Source organism: Rutidosis leptorrhynchoides, chromosome 1 (assembly GCF_046630445.1).
Source record: "Rutidosis leptorrhynchoides isolate AG116_Rl617_1_P2 chromosome 1, CSIRO_AGI_Rlap_v1, whole genome shotgun sequence".
NCBI classification, from domain to species: domain Eukaryota; kingdom Viridiplantae; phylum Streptophyta; class Magnoliopsida; order Asterales; family Asteraceae; genus Rutidosis; species Rutidosis leptorrhynchoides.
In genome coordinates this window covers 113,375,886-113,390,499 of record NC_092333.1, presented here as the reverse complement: position 1 = coordinate 113,390,499, position 14,614 = coordinate 113,375,886, and the positions used below count along the sequence as shown (strand labels likewise).

The 14,614-nt window shown below is 33.4% G+C and overlaps 1 long non-coding RNA gene across 1 annotated transcript in view; it reads left to right on the top strand.

Annotated features, from left to right (window-relative positions):
- Positions 1-797: 797 nt before the first annotated feature.
- The window catches only part of LOC139864098 (uncharacterized), a 43,489-nt gene continuing 29,672 nt past the window's right edge, over positions 798-14,614 (top strand). Inside the window, exons 1-3 of the long non-coding RNA XR_011764466.1 lie at positions 798-858; positions 976-1,040; positions 1,350-1,396. This is a non-coding gene — a long non-coding RNA (uncharacterized lncRNA). The remainder of the gene's footprint in view (positions 859-975; positions 1,041-1,349; positions 1,397-14,614) is intronic.

Genomic DNA, 14,614 nt, shown 5'->3' with positions numbered 1-14,614 from the left:
GAAAGGTATATCGTTACTCACTTTGTGAATTACATATTTTGACAATTATTAGTGGTGTAATTGGATCATTGGGATAAAATTAATCGTGTGCATGTTTCATTAAATATATGAATATATAATCTTGTAAATGTTTTTATGAAATCATAAAAGATTATTATTTTAACTATCCGCTGCGTTAATCTGAAATTGGTAAAGGTACACACGATTTTACAATAGTATTTGCCCTATATTAATCTATATAATAATAGTCACCAATATTATAAAAGGGTAAGTTACCTATGCTTATAATAGATTTTAGTTTATTTGCCGTATACACAAACAATACCAACAATACGAGTAGACGAATCGAACGACAAATTTAGCAGCAATAGTGGTCATAACGACAGTGACAGTACAGTACCCTAGTTTTTACCCCTAATCTGACAAAACTTTTCACCGCAATTTCGGATGAAAAGGGCGTAAGAACACCAAATAATCTATTTAAATTATAATAACAAAGTTGAAAATAGATTATTTAAAATTTAAATCACTAATCTTAACTTTCCATTGTCATTAACAACTATAATCTAGACTATTCACATTTTCTAATCAACATTATGACCTCATAATCACCTTGATTAATTGTTTGATGACTAAATTACCCTTCTAATTTACATTTGATCTTATAACAAAGATTCTGTGTGTATATACTGTAGTTGCAGATCAATCACAAAGCCTCAATGCATCAATCGGTAGCTTCACAAATCAGTCGCCGAAATTATGATCTAAAATCTTTTACGGGTAGATTCATTGGATCAATATAAAGGAAAATAGCCGCACCAAATTGTTGACTTTGTGAAATGCTTTATGCAGCTCCAGGTATGTTGTCCCGATAATTATTCATTATAATTTTACTATATACATTTATTTTCTAATCATGGTTGTAAACAGTAGCTGGTTGTTGAAAAAAAAAAATATACAATTTGCTATTTGTAGGATCACAAGGCGAACTGTTTGTATACTCGAAGATCAAAACAAAAACAACTCCATTCACTAATAAGGTATAATTAAAATCTTATACTAATGTTGTCGTTAATGGTTTAGTATGTTCACTGGTTTTTTAATCCAAAACAAACTGAGTTGATTAGCAATTTCAAACTTGTGACCTTACTTTTACTACTTATTAGCTCATCTTGTCAGGTGGTTAGTTGTCTTTAATCATAAGAAAGGTTACAGTTGACCCATTTACTTATGAAGAGGTTGATTTGGATAGTTTTTTATTTTTAACAGGTCACGTAGTTAAATGTTGACCCAATTAGCCATTATTATTGTACAGATGCTAACCGTATATTTGTGTACCCTTGTCATAGGTGCTAACCGTATCAGCTAATTGAATCGCAAAAATGTACCTCAGGAGGTATGTCTTTCTAGCACCCGTACTTTTTTGTTGTGTTTATAATGGTAATTCTAACCCGTTTGTCGATTGAATGTTTGGTTTAGATAAGTTAAAACTTGGCCAAATATTTCGTAACCGGTTATTGATGTACCCGTTTGTCGATTTAATGTTTGGTTTAGAGATGTTAAATACTTCTCTTTTAGAATTCACACAATGTTTTTTGGCATGCTACTCACTCTTCAGTACTGTTCTTCTTTTGATTTCTTAAGGTGGTAATTTGGACTCATGTACCTATAAAAGGATAATCTGGTTATGGGCCTACCTACAAAATTTGGGAAATCAGTTATTAGTCCAAGTGGGTCAAGCGGTTCAAATGGGCGAGATTTGGGATATAGGTTTTTTGTGAAACCCGAATATTTGGGTTGGCCAAATAGGATTTGGGCTAAAAGCTTTGTTCAGGTTGATTTTCTTGTATCATCAGATTGCGGGTTATAATTACTACTCTTTTTAATGCCACGTGAGGACATTACAGATGTTTTAGGATTTGGACTTAATTTGACTAACTAATCAAATACGGGCCTAATACATATACAGTAACTTACAAAATTTGTGACCATTTATAATAATAAGCTTGGGCAAATATAAAATCAATAATATGTGATTAATTGGAACCGTTCTGTAATCAATATTCAACGTAAGAGTACTAAAGTATATGTTTTTAGGAGTGAATGATGTGAAACAAGATATACTACCATTCTTAATTTCTTTTTCAACAAAATATATAGATTCATATTTGAATTTATTTTTCAATTAATAGTTATTGCTTTCATGAACATCTTATAATGATGTACCAACTAGGCTTCAATATATATATATTTTTTTAATTTCATTCTGGTTAACGGGTTGTACATGTTTCAGGATCTCAGTTGAAAGATTCGATACTCAAAAGGGAGGAAGAAAGTCTTTTCAATGAGATGAATTTCATGAGTACCATAATCACACAAGACGACGGGTATAGCATATCTAAAACACCTCTTCTCCAAACAAAAAAGAAAGCTAACCGTAAGAAAAGTAATGATAGGTTGACCGCCTCGAACGGTCCTTCAAGTAATGGGAAAAAAGTGTCCACGACTAAAGAGATGATTTGAGAAATGCAGAGTGCAATTGTGACAGATCATATTCATGTTTGTGATAAAGAAATGGAACCAAGTTGTAATGTGCCCAAATCGTCTCTGAAATCTCCAAATCCTCTGAATTCTCCAGGGTCAATAAAGAAAAATTGTTGTGTTACGTTTTTTAGGCCGATGCCAAAACTGATGATGAAGAGAATTGAACACTCTATGAGTTAAGGTGTACAAAAGATGAGGAGAAAACTATAGGTTTTTGGCAATTATCTACTATGATGATCATGTATTCCGACTTGCATTAACAAACACATGTGCTTTATCATATAAATATATATTATATAGTTTGTGTCTTCTATTTTGTTGTTGTTCAGCTTATGCAGTAATTTTTTACTATAACGAAAAGGTCATGGTAAGGAAACACTATATGGAGACATACATTTTAATGCACTGGTCTTTGCTCAAATAGAAGAATTCTGAAATTAGTATCAAATTTTTAATAAAAAAAAAGAGCTTCATGAATGTTAATTGTCCTTTAAGAATAAATAGGCATATGAGATCTTTAATCAAAAACTGGTGACAGGGAGGCACATGCATATTATTAAGTAATCATGTTCATAATTTTTTTTCTTTCAAATTCACAATGACTTATTTTATCATGATTTATATGTAATAATAATAATAATAATAATAATAATAATAATAATAATAATAATAATAATAATAATAATAATAATAATAATAATAATAATAATAATAATATAATCTTATATCTTATGTGTCAAACCTATACTGTCTCTTTGAAGTAGTTTTACTGAAAGAGGAGTGTAAAAAGCAGGTAATGATTTACATGTGTAGAGGGTTGTAATGTTTAATTTTGGTAATTATGCACGTATAGTTGAGAATCAGATGTTGATATCAAAGTGTAAGGTGATCTATGTAGTCACCGACAGAATAATTCACAAATATAAGCTAAAACTTTTCCTACAACACTATATGCATATAATCTTATATCTTATGTGTTAAACCCATACTATCTCTTTGTGTACATGTAATTCATTTAAAACATATATATAGGTCCATAAATGTATAATTCCCTTAAAACAAATTTTTTTTAATAAGCCCGCGAATTCGCGGGTCTTAATTTATGAATAATAACAATTTGCCGAAGACACATAAATCGTCGGAAATCTACAAGAATCGTCCAAGGGAGTGATGATGGAATAGAATAACAAATAAATAAAAACATATGCAAGGAGAGTCGGTGGCGGATGAGATTTATGTAAGAGTGCTCCCAATGGTGACAACATGTCTTCCAGGACTAACCAGCCATTCAGCGCCACATCAGCACCTCCATCTCACTTCCTTCCCAGGACTAAACCCAGGACTAAACACTCCCAACAAAGACACTCCTTCTTCCATTTTTTTTATTTTTTTATATTATCAAATAATTATAATTTGATAAAACGGTCAAAAAATACCACTTTTCTCGCCCACAAAAATGCTCAACATAGACAAAACGCTGGACGAATGGCCCTGGGCGAGCCCTGGGCGGATCCCTGGGTGGTTTCGTGCCAAGGGCGCCCAGGCTGGGCGGCTGTGGGCGGGGTCTCCTGGGCGGACCATGTAACATCCCGCCTTTTTCCATTTACTTTTCCGTTATACTAATTTAAACTCCGTTATATGTTTATAACATCTCCCGTTAATACGCGTTTTAAATTATCTCGTTTAGGTAATTCACGCACCCGATCCAAATTAGAGGGACTAAACTTGCTAAGAGGCCAAAGATTTGACTAGGTCAACTAGTCAAACCTTCAACATCCTCCTCTCATTTCAACATCTCCATCTTTCTTCTACTCCCTTTTTCTCTCAAGAACACCAACAAGAATTCATCATCTAAATTCGGATTAGGAAGCTAGCAACAAAACAAATTGCAAATTCGTGATCCTTGCATCTTCCTCTTCGAGTCCATACCGATTTCATTACATTTGGGTAACTTTCTAAAATCACTAGATTTTGTGTTCTTGATGTTTTTAACTTATAAAAGTGTTAATTAGCGTCTATGGCTCAAGTCTAACATGAATATATGATTTATATGCTCGATTTCGTTATTTGAAGTAACTAGCTTGAGTATGAACTTTGGTGTGTTTGATTTGGTGATTTGGTTGTTTGAATGTAGTTAAATGTTATAAATGCATGTATTAAATGTGTTTCTAGTATCACTAGCTTCAATTTGATGTGTAGGTTGCTTGGGAAAACTCCATAAACTTGATTAGTGATTTTGGTGAATTTGGGTTAAGGTTTGATAAGCGTGAAATGAATAGTTGATGCATTGAATGCCATGAATTATTGTTAGTAAGTAGTTAGTTGTATTGTATGCTCGATTACCTACAAAACGGCGTGTTGTATGTATGCATTAAATGCCCGAATCATAAATGTGCACTTATCAAATTCGAGTATTAAATGTGTGCATTAATTGATCATTTATTTTGGAAAGCCGATTGTTACAAATAATGTTTTTGGTTGGTGAAATGTATTTAGTTGTGTTCTTTGTCAAATTACCTTTCCAACGATATAAGGTGCGAGTTCTAAGTGTTAGCGGTTTGTAATTTATGCTTGAAAGAGTTTTGATTTGGGACTTGAACAATTGAGACTGACCAGGTACCAGCGCACGGCCAATGCCGCGGCGCGGCCAGATTATGTCGCGGCGCGACATAAGCCGTGGTCAGGTTCTGACCACCATGTCCAAATTACGAAAAATGCTTGGCATACTATGGACCTCCGATTCACATGAAACTTGTTCTAACATGCTCATATATGATTAAAAACCTCAGAAAAATAGTTCGGGACCCGACCCGAACATGTTGACTTTTTCGTTGACTTTGACCCGACCAAGTTGACTTTTAATCAAACTTAACCAAATGGTTGTGCAATCGTTCTAACATGCTTTTATACTTGTATCTTGCATGAAACATGACAACTTGATTCACATGCTACATTATTGAGTCGTAACGAGCCATAGGACTAATTGAACATCTTTGACCTATCGTGTTTACCGTTATTGATACAAACCTATTTGTTTAGGTCAAGACTAGCATTGTTCTTTGCACACGTTTACTTGTTGAAGTACTTTACTACTCGTACACTCAAGGTGAGATCATAGTCCCACTTTTACTCTTTTGCACTTATATTTGGGATGAGAAAAACATAAACGTTTCTTTTTACTAAGTGAACACAAGTACAGGAAAACAAACATTCTACATACGAGTTTGAACAAAAATCCTCAATTCGATTATCATTAGTTACACTTGCCGGGTGTAAGCGAGAACTTATGTTATATGGCCATATGGGTTTGACAAACCCTCATTCAAACGGTTCGCTACCGTTTACGAATGAAATGTATTTTCGAGAAACAGTGTATGTTCTAACACTATTGTGATGGGGTTCTGATGATGTAGCGTGAGGGTACGAAATAGTATTATTTTTAATACAAAATACTACAAAATATGACACAAGTTTTAATTATTTATAGAGTGGGATATACCTAAATCTTGCTACAACACTATAGGCAGTGTACCTAATCGTAGAGTAGTGTAGTTTTTAGTAAGTCCGGTTCGTTCCACAGGGAGCTGGTGATACTTACTATATTTTTAAAAACTATATTTATACAAAATATATATAATTATATAAGTAGTAATATTATTATAAAAGGGGGGTTTTACCGTTTAATGACCGGTTTGTCGATTATATATTTTAAGCGCAAAGATAAATGACGATAATTTAAAGTGCGTAAAATAATGACAATAAATAAAATGACAGTAAATAAAATTGCGAGTAATAAAATGACAGTAAATAAAGATACGATGAGAAATATAATAAAAGAATTATGCTTATTTAAACTTCTGTAATCATGATGTTTGACGTGTTGATTTTAATTTATTACCATGGGTTAATTGTCCTTTGTCCTGGTTTATTTGATACGTCTATCTGGTTTTTGTCCATAATAGTCCATCGGTCATAAATATAAAGTGCGAGTATCCTCGTCAAATTACCCTTATACCCGAAGTTAAATATTCCAACTGATTAAGGATTTAAACTGTGACGCAGTTATCACTTCTGTCAACAATTACACCAGTTATCAATGTATGTAATCCACCCCTGTTTTAATTAGTTTATGAATATTAATTCATCCACTTGATCAGAATGAATAATCAATTACCCAACCCAATTGATTAATTAAATGATTATAACAGATTCCATATGAACGTCACTAAATAGGACAACCATAATCATTATTAATTATTAGGTTAATTAATTTGAAGATAGGTTCGACAGACTCCAATGAGTTGTCACTCAATTAGACAATACCCCCCATCTATTAATAGTCAATAATCCAATTTCCACAAGTGTCGGTCTTTTGCCCAAACCTTAATTATGGTCCAAAGTTCAATAACCCAATTTTAGTAATTAGCCCAACATCATGAGTACTTCATTTTAAATAAGCATAATAACGACTTAGCTACGAGACATTAATGTAAAAAGGTTGAACATAACTTACAATGATTAAAAATAGCGTAGCGTTACACGGACAGAATTTCGACTTACACACTCAAATGATCTCTATCATAAATCTTATTATTATCATAATTTAAAATTAAAATTAAGATTATTGTTATATCTGATTACATTAACATTATGATAGAGAATTATAAATATAGATATTGATATTTGATATAGAAAAGTAAGAAAAAAATAGAAAAAATGATCGAAAGGAAAGTCTCCCTCTATCGATCGTAATACGTCGCCTTTATAGGCAAATTATAAATTTGAATTTTCGCTTATGACCCCTGAACTATGCTCAATTAACAACTTTTTATTATTTAATATTATTCTTATTATGAATTATTTAAATATTATATTTTATTCTTGTGCATAGTTGACTCGTAATTTTTACACCGTTGCGTCGAGCGCTGAAAGTTGGTTCATGCCCCGGTTCCGGATTTTCGAACGTCCTTTCGTACAATTTTATATCTTGTACTTTGCGTTTTGTAACTTGTACTCTTGTCATTTTTAGACGTTCCTCATCAATAATTTGAACCTTTTTGATTGTATCTTGTACTTTTGAGCTTTTTGGACCTTTGTGTCTTCAATTCTTCGTTTTCGCCTTTTGTCTTCGCACTTATTTAAAATAAACGAATATTACTTGAAAATGGAACAATTGCAACTAAAATCTTGTCTTTCTTGGGGGATTTTGCTATGAAATATATGTTCCTTTTTAGCCTTATCAATATCCCCACACTTGAGCGTTGCTTGTCCTCAAGCAATACAGTCTTGAAATAATATAATACATCACACGAATCACTTCTTTATTCTTCACACTTTGTACATCAGTGATTTTGATAGAGCGGTATAAACAATGATATTAACAATAGAACCATGGTTAAAGATGGGTGTGTCATCCACAGTTGCCTTGGGTTTAGGTCAACGACACTTGCAATCAAATAGCCGATTTACTTTCGGTTTCCAAAGCAAAGTGCACATTTGAAAGGCGGTTTACAGTCCCACATGACTATGAAAATGTAGATCCTTAAAGAAATTGGATCTTTATGAAAACATTTGATCTTTTGAAAATTCAAGCTAGATTTTACCCTAGACAAGTTTTCTGATTTGATCCATGATTGATGTTGCAAAATATATTTGTGGATCATTATTTTGGCTAAAACTTTTAGGCTCGTGTAATCCACTGCTATCCCGATATCAGAAAGCACACATCCAGTTTACTTGTTCCGTATATTACCTTTCGGTAAACTACCGTCCGGTTGTAAAGGAAAGCGATGAACAAGAAACTGTTAAGGCAATGTCCCGTGACATGCATTTGATTATGGTCTTTTAACGTGTCGGATGCTAGAACTATCCTTGGTAGGAGCGATAGTAAAGATCATCCTATGATTTTTCGGTCTGGCACAAGGTCCTGTCTCCAACCATGCTATGCAACCACCGTTCTTACGGTTGACACCCGATTTGGTTCAAGTGACCTATTGAATTCCAGGTGAATTCCTAGGATTTTACGTTCAATGGTAATGAACGCATTGAAAATGGGTTTTCAGAAAACAAATCGGTTTGTATTTTTGATCAAAATATTTTCTCGTTCAAGCTCGAGTTTAGATATCATTGAATTCCATGAGTTTGAATTCTCAATCTTTAAGGTCAATCTCTAGGATTGAGTAATATCAGTCTTAAAAGCTGATTTTTAATCTTTAAGGAGATTATCCTTTCTGGGGATCTGATTCATTAGTCTTATCAAGCTAATTTGCACGGTGCCCTCCCCATTTTACAAGACAGACCCTCTCATGGTTAGGATAAGTCTGACCACTTGGCGACCCTGTTTGATGCTGAGGTCCGTGGATTTCCTGCTGATTTTAGTGATGACTTTTCTAGGTTTTTCGTCAACCTACAGCTGGTCTGGACGACAACTTCATGACCTAAATCAAGAAGCGCGTGTCTTTTTCGGAAGACTTTACTTCCTTTTAATGATGGAATTGATTCATCGTGTAGATCCATCTTTCTTTCAAATATATTACAGTAAACCGGGTAAAACTGATTAGTATCATCCAAAACAAAAGTACCTGCAATAATCTTGTACAAAGATATGTGATAGATAGTTTTTAATTGAATAACTTGGTACATTCTCCCTACACTTAGTTTCTTTCTTTGCCTTTTTATTCTCCTTTATTCCATTTTAAATGAATTCAAGCATTTTAGGTTGTTTCTCAATTTATGTCCTTTCCGATGTAACGATAATTTCGGTATTATCACCTAGTTTTCACCGTTCATAAATATGTATAAACATGATTTTGACTTCATTTAATTGAAAATTTTTCAAATTTTCACAAAATTTGGCAAATAAACTAAGTGTAAACCCGAGAGAATTTATAACCCTTCCCCACACTTAAAATCATGCAATGCCCTCATTTGCATGAAATCAGACTATAATTTAAATTCATGAGGGTGATTAGCGTAGAAAAGTGATTAAAAATACCGAGTTTGTAATTACAAAGCTCGTCGAATGATAGATGGCGCCTCATCGTTCATTCCTTCATTTGTTATATCATATTTGTTGTTTTGCGTCTTGTCGTCAAAATTAGTACCTTTTGCTGAACTTTAATGACAGTCTTTGAAAGTGCGTTGTTTTACCCTGTTTTGTACATAAGATAAAATACAAACATATATATATATATATATATATATATATTTTTGAAGTTTGGTTTATAACCCCACTTTTCAAAAATTTATAAAGTATAATATTTTTGGCATACTTTAAATCAATAAAATTAAAAATAATGATAACAAAATTTGTCGCCCCGCCCTCGGGTAAAGTAATTTCGGCTTAATGACCTAGTCTTCAACTCACGACGAATTTTAGAAATCATTTTTTTCAACTTAATGAATTAAAGTAAATTTTGTTTTTAAAATTCACACAAAACTTAAATTAAAAAAAAACATATTAATTTTATATAAAACCTACAAAACAAAAATTCAGAATGGAGGGAGAAAACTAGTTCTTTAGTGTCTGCTAGTGGAAAAGACCACTCGGATTTCATTCTCAGAACTACACGAGAACAGAACAACTAACTCTAGATAGCATTTTCTTTTTAGAACACTTGAATCTCCCCACACTTAGGTAGCTGTGGTGTCAAAATTGTGATTAACTTCATCGTCAATTTCTCTTGGTCCATAATCAACTTGCATATCTGTGACTTTCTCTTTAAGCCATTGGTCGGATTCCTGTGTAATATCCACAATTTCAACTAGCTTCACCTTTTCTTTAGGCGATAGATTGGATACTAACCGGTTACATAACTTAAAGTTCCCCTTGGTTATAGCATCGCGAATCCGTTTAATAAGTTTCTTCATTGAACTATTAATAACGGGGTAATTTAATTTCGTATCAACAACGGGGTTCTTTGTTATCATGTCATCATTAGGTGTTACTTCATTTTCCCCACACTTAGGCGTTTTATTATTGTTAAGCACTACCGTTGGAGTTGGTAAAACAACATGGTTCTTACCAATCGTTTTTGCTGGTTCAACGGTTTTGGTTGGTGGAGATTTAGACTTTCGAATCATAAAGGTGGTCGATTTGTCACCACTACTAAGTGTCATTCTACCGTTTCTTACATCAAAGAACGCCCCGGTGGACGCTAAGAATGGTCGACCTAAAATTAGAGGAATGTTTGGGTCCTCTTCTATGTCAATGACAATGAATTCGACTAGAAAGGTTAAATTACCTACTTGAATGGGTAGGTTGTCAGCAATTCCAACTGGGTGCTTAATGGTTTGATCAAAGAGTCGAACACTCATATCCGTTGGACTTAACTCACCTACTCCTAATCTCTTATATAATGAAAGAGACATAACACTCACACTTGCACCTAAATCTGCTAGTGCATTATACATGACACAATCACTAAGTAGACAAGGAACAATAAATTCACCCGGATCACCTACCCTAGGTGGAGGTTTTGGTGGAACTGTCTTCACCGGGTTTATATTTACGGCTTTTGTTTCTTGCACTTTCTTATTCTTTTTCTTCTTCTTCTTTCCAGAAGTATCACAATCTTTATTACTTATTACTTGCTCATACTCAACTCCTTTTCTTGGAAACGGGATGGGTGGTTTGTATGGTGTCACCACTGGCTTTACATACTCGGGTGGTGGTGGTGGTGGTGTAACTTCTTCATTGTTACTCACATCTAAAACCTTCCCATCTTCTGGTGCTGGTTTTTCAGAATTCGTTGACACCATATTAACATTCTCATTCCGAGGGTTTACTTCAGTATTACTCGGTAGCTTTCCTTGTTCCTTTTCACTCATCATGCTAGCAAGAGTACCTACGTGTTTTTCTAGATTCAAAATGGAAGCTTGTTGAGTTCTTAATGACTGATCAAACCTCTCATTCGTTTGGGTTTGAGATGTAATAAATTGTGTTTGAGATTCAACTAGCTTTGCCATCATTTCTTCTAGATTTGGATTTTTCTCTTCGGGTTGTTGTGGTGGTTTATATAAGCTAGGTCTTTGTTGATTGAAAGTGTTGTTTTGAGTCGGTTGGTTATTCGGACCTTGTTGGTTGTACCAGTTATTTTCGGGTCCTTTTGGATTGTAAAGAATGTTTTGATTTCGATTGAAGTTTAGCTTTGGCGGTTGATAATTATTTTGATAATTATTTCCAGGCCTTTGGTTCATATAGGAAACATTCTCTCGTTGTTCCAATGTTGGTTCAATGTGACAATCTTTCAATAAGTGTGGTCCACCGCATAGCTCACAACTGATTCGTATTGCGTGAATATCTTTATTCATCTTTTCCATTCGTCTTTCGAAAGCATCTATTTTTGCGGAAACGGAATCAAAGTCATGGCTAGAATCAGCTCTAGCCGCTTTAGATGATCGAAAGATATCTTTTTCTTGGTGCCACTCATGTGAGTGGGATGCTGTGTTATCAATAATTTTGTAAGCTTCAGTTGCGGTTTTCTTCATAATTGAACCACCAGCTGTTATGTCGATGTCTTTCCGTGTAGCAACGTTGACACCTTGGTAGAATATTTGTACTATTTGATAAGTGTCTAAACCGTGTTGAGGACATCCTCTCAACATCCTTCCGAATCTTGTCCACGCCTCATATAATGTTTCATTTGGCTTTTGCGCGAACGTAACAATTTCTCCTTGAAGTCTTACGGCTTTGGATGCCGGAAAGAATTGTTTAAGAAATTTTTCAACTAAAACATCCCATGTGTCAATCGCCCCTTCAGGTAACGATTCTAACCAATCTTTGGCTTCTCCCTTTAAAGTCCAGGGAAACAACATGAGATAGATTTGTTCGTCTTCTACTTCTCGGATTTTGAATAGTGTACAGATCCTATTAAAGGTACGAAGATGTTCGTTGGGATCTTCTTTTGGCGTACCACTATATTGGCACTGATTAGTTACCATGTGTAGGATTTGTCCTTTAATTTCATAATCTGAAGCATTAACTTCTGGTTTAATAATGGCGTGACCTTGGCCAGTGCGCTTAACTCTCATTCGTTCTTCCATACTTAGAGGTTCTAGATTTTCCATGATTGGATTTGTTGTATCCGAATCACTAGAGGATTCTGATTTAATGGTTCGTTCCTCAACAATCTCTGTTTGAATGATTGGTGGCTCCGGAGGAAAGTTTAATGGTTCAGGATCTATGAACCGTTCCTGAATATTTTCCGGATTCTCAATTGTGATGTCGGGTTCAAAAAATGGATTATCGAAAATTTGAACTGAAGTACTTGGTCGACTGGATGACGATTCTAAAGAAAAATCAACGGCGGTTATATTTGCTAAATGTCTTGATCTAGTTACAGGTGGTGAACGTACAAAAGGTGATGAACGTCTTGCTCGGTGCATTCACTGAATATCCTATTAGTTTTTAAAAGTAATAAGAAAAACTTATATAAGCTATCCAATTAATAGACTTTTATGATTTTTGCCCACGTTTCGAATAGCCAAAAGATGCAGCAGAGGGGCAGGATTCGTTTGGTCTCAATATAATTGAGGACTGTTTGGCTCCAATAACCCGGTCCACGTACAAATCCAACTATTACTACAAACCAGAAAATTTTGATGTCTATCAATTTAACCACTTAAAATAAATTTTCGTAATTTTAAGAAATTTAGAGAAGAAGTAGAAAAAATTCTAAGTCCTAAAAACTAGAATGGCGAGAAATAAGAGAGAAAAAGATTGCGCGTCAAAAAGTGTAGAAAAATGAAAAAGACGAAGAGTGGTTTGTAAACACGCGGTTAATCCAACCTTATAACTATCACTATCTTAAAATTAAAACTACAAATAGAGATTACTAATTGGAATTGTAATTGATACATAGGTAAAAGGCGTCGAAAAAAAAAAAATAAGAAAATAGCACGAAAAATGGCGTCGCAAAATTTTAAGGCACCTAAATTTTAATCTAAAGAAAAAGTACTCAAGGGATTTTACGGCAAAGCCTAGAAATCTAAAAGTAAAAATAATTATGGCAAATACTAGAAGTTGCGACTATAGTCTAAATAATTATGGTCATATTCGCTTTTTTTTTTTTTTTTTTTTTAATTTTGTACTAAACGAATATTGTGTCGAGTATTTTAACTAGAAAACAAATGAAAATTTAGTCATATTAGCTGTCATTTTATCTGTTAACCCCAATATAATACTCAACAAACATAATTCGATTTAAAGGAGAGGAATCAAATAGAATCTGAATGATTGATAAAAAAAAAAAAAAAAAAAATTCACTCAAAAACAATACTAGTATCACGGGGCTAACAGTAGGCCAGGAATAAAAAAAAAAGAAGAAGATTGGATTCCAATCTCTTGGACAAGGGTGGCCAATACCTAACATATTGGACCACTTGATGACAATGAAACCTTATGATAAAAAAAGTTTTTTTTTTTTAATTACCATCTAAATCCTAGTTCTTGAATGAAAGGAGGTAAAACAGAGGTATCGCAAAACAAAAAAAAAAAATTATCTATTGAAAACGTTTTTTTTTAAATGTTTTTTTTAAAACGTTTTTTTTTTTTTTTTTAAAAAACGTTTTTTTTTTTTTTTTTTTTAAACGTTTTTTTTTTTTTTTTTTTTTTTTAAAAACTTATATTTTCACAAATATAAATTAAAAATATAGCGTTTTAACGTTCCCCGGCAGCGGCGCCAAAAACTTGATGATGTAGCGTGAGGGTACGAAATAGTATTATTTTTAATACAAAATACTACAAAATATGACACAAGTTTTAATTATTTATAGAGTGGGATATACCTAAATCTTGCTACAACACTATAGGCAGTGTACCTAATCGTAGAGTAGTGTAGTTTTTAGTAAGTCCGGTTCGTTCCACAGGGAGCTGGTGATACTTACTATATTTTTAACAACTATATTTATACAAAATATATATAATTATATAAGTAGTAATATTATTATAAAAGGGGAGTTTTACCGTTTAATGACCGGTTTGTCGATTCTATATTTTAAGCGCAAAGATAAATGACGATAATTTAAAGTGCGTAAAATAATGACAATAAATAAAATGACAGTAAATAAA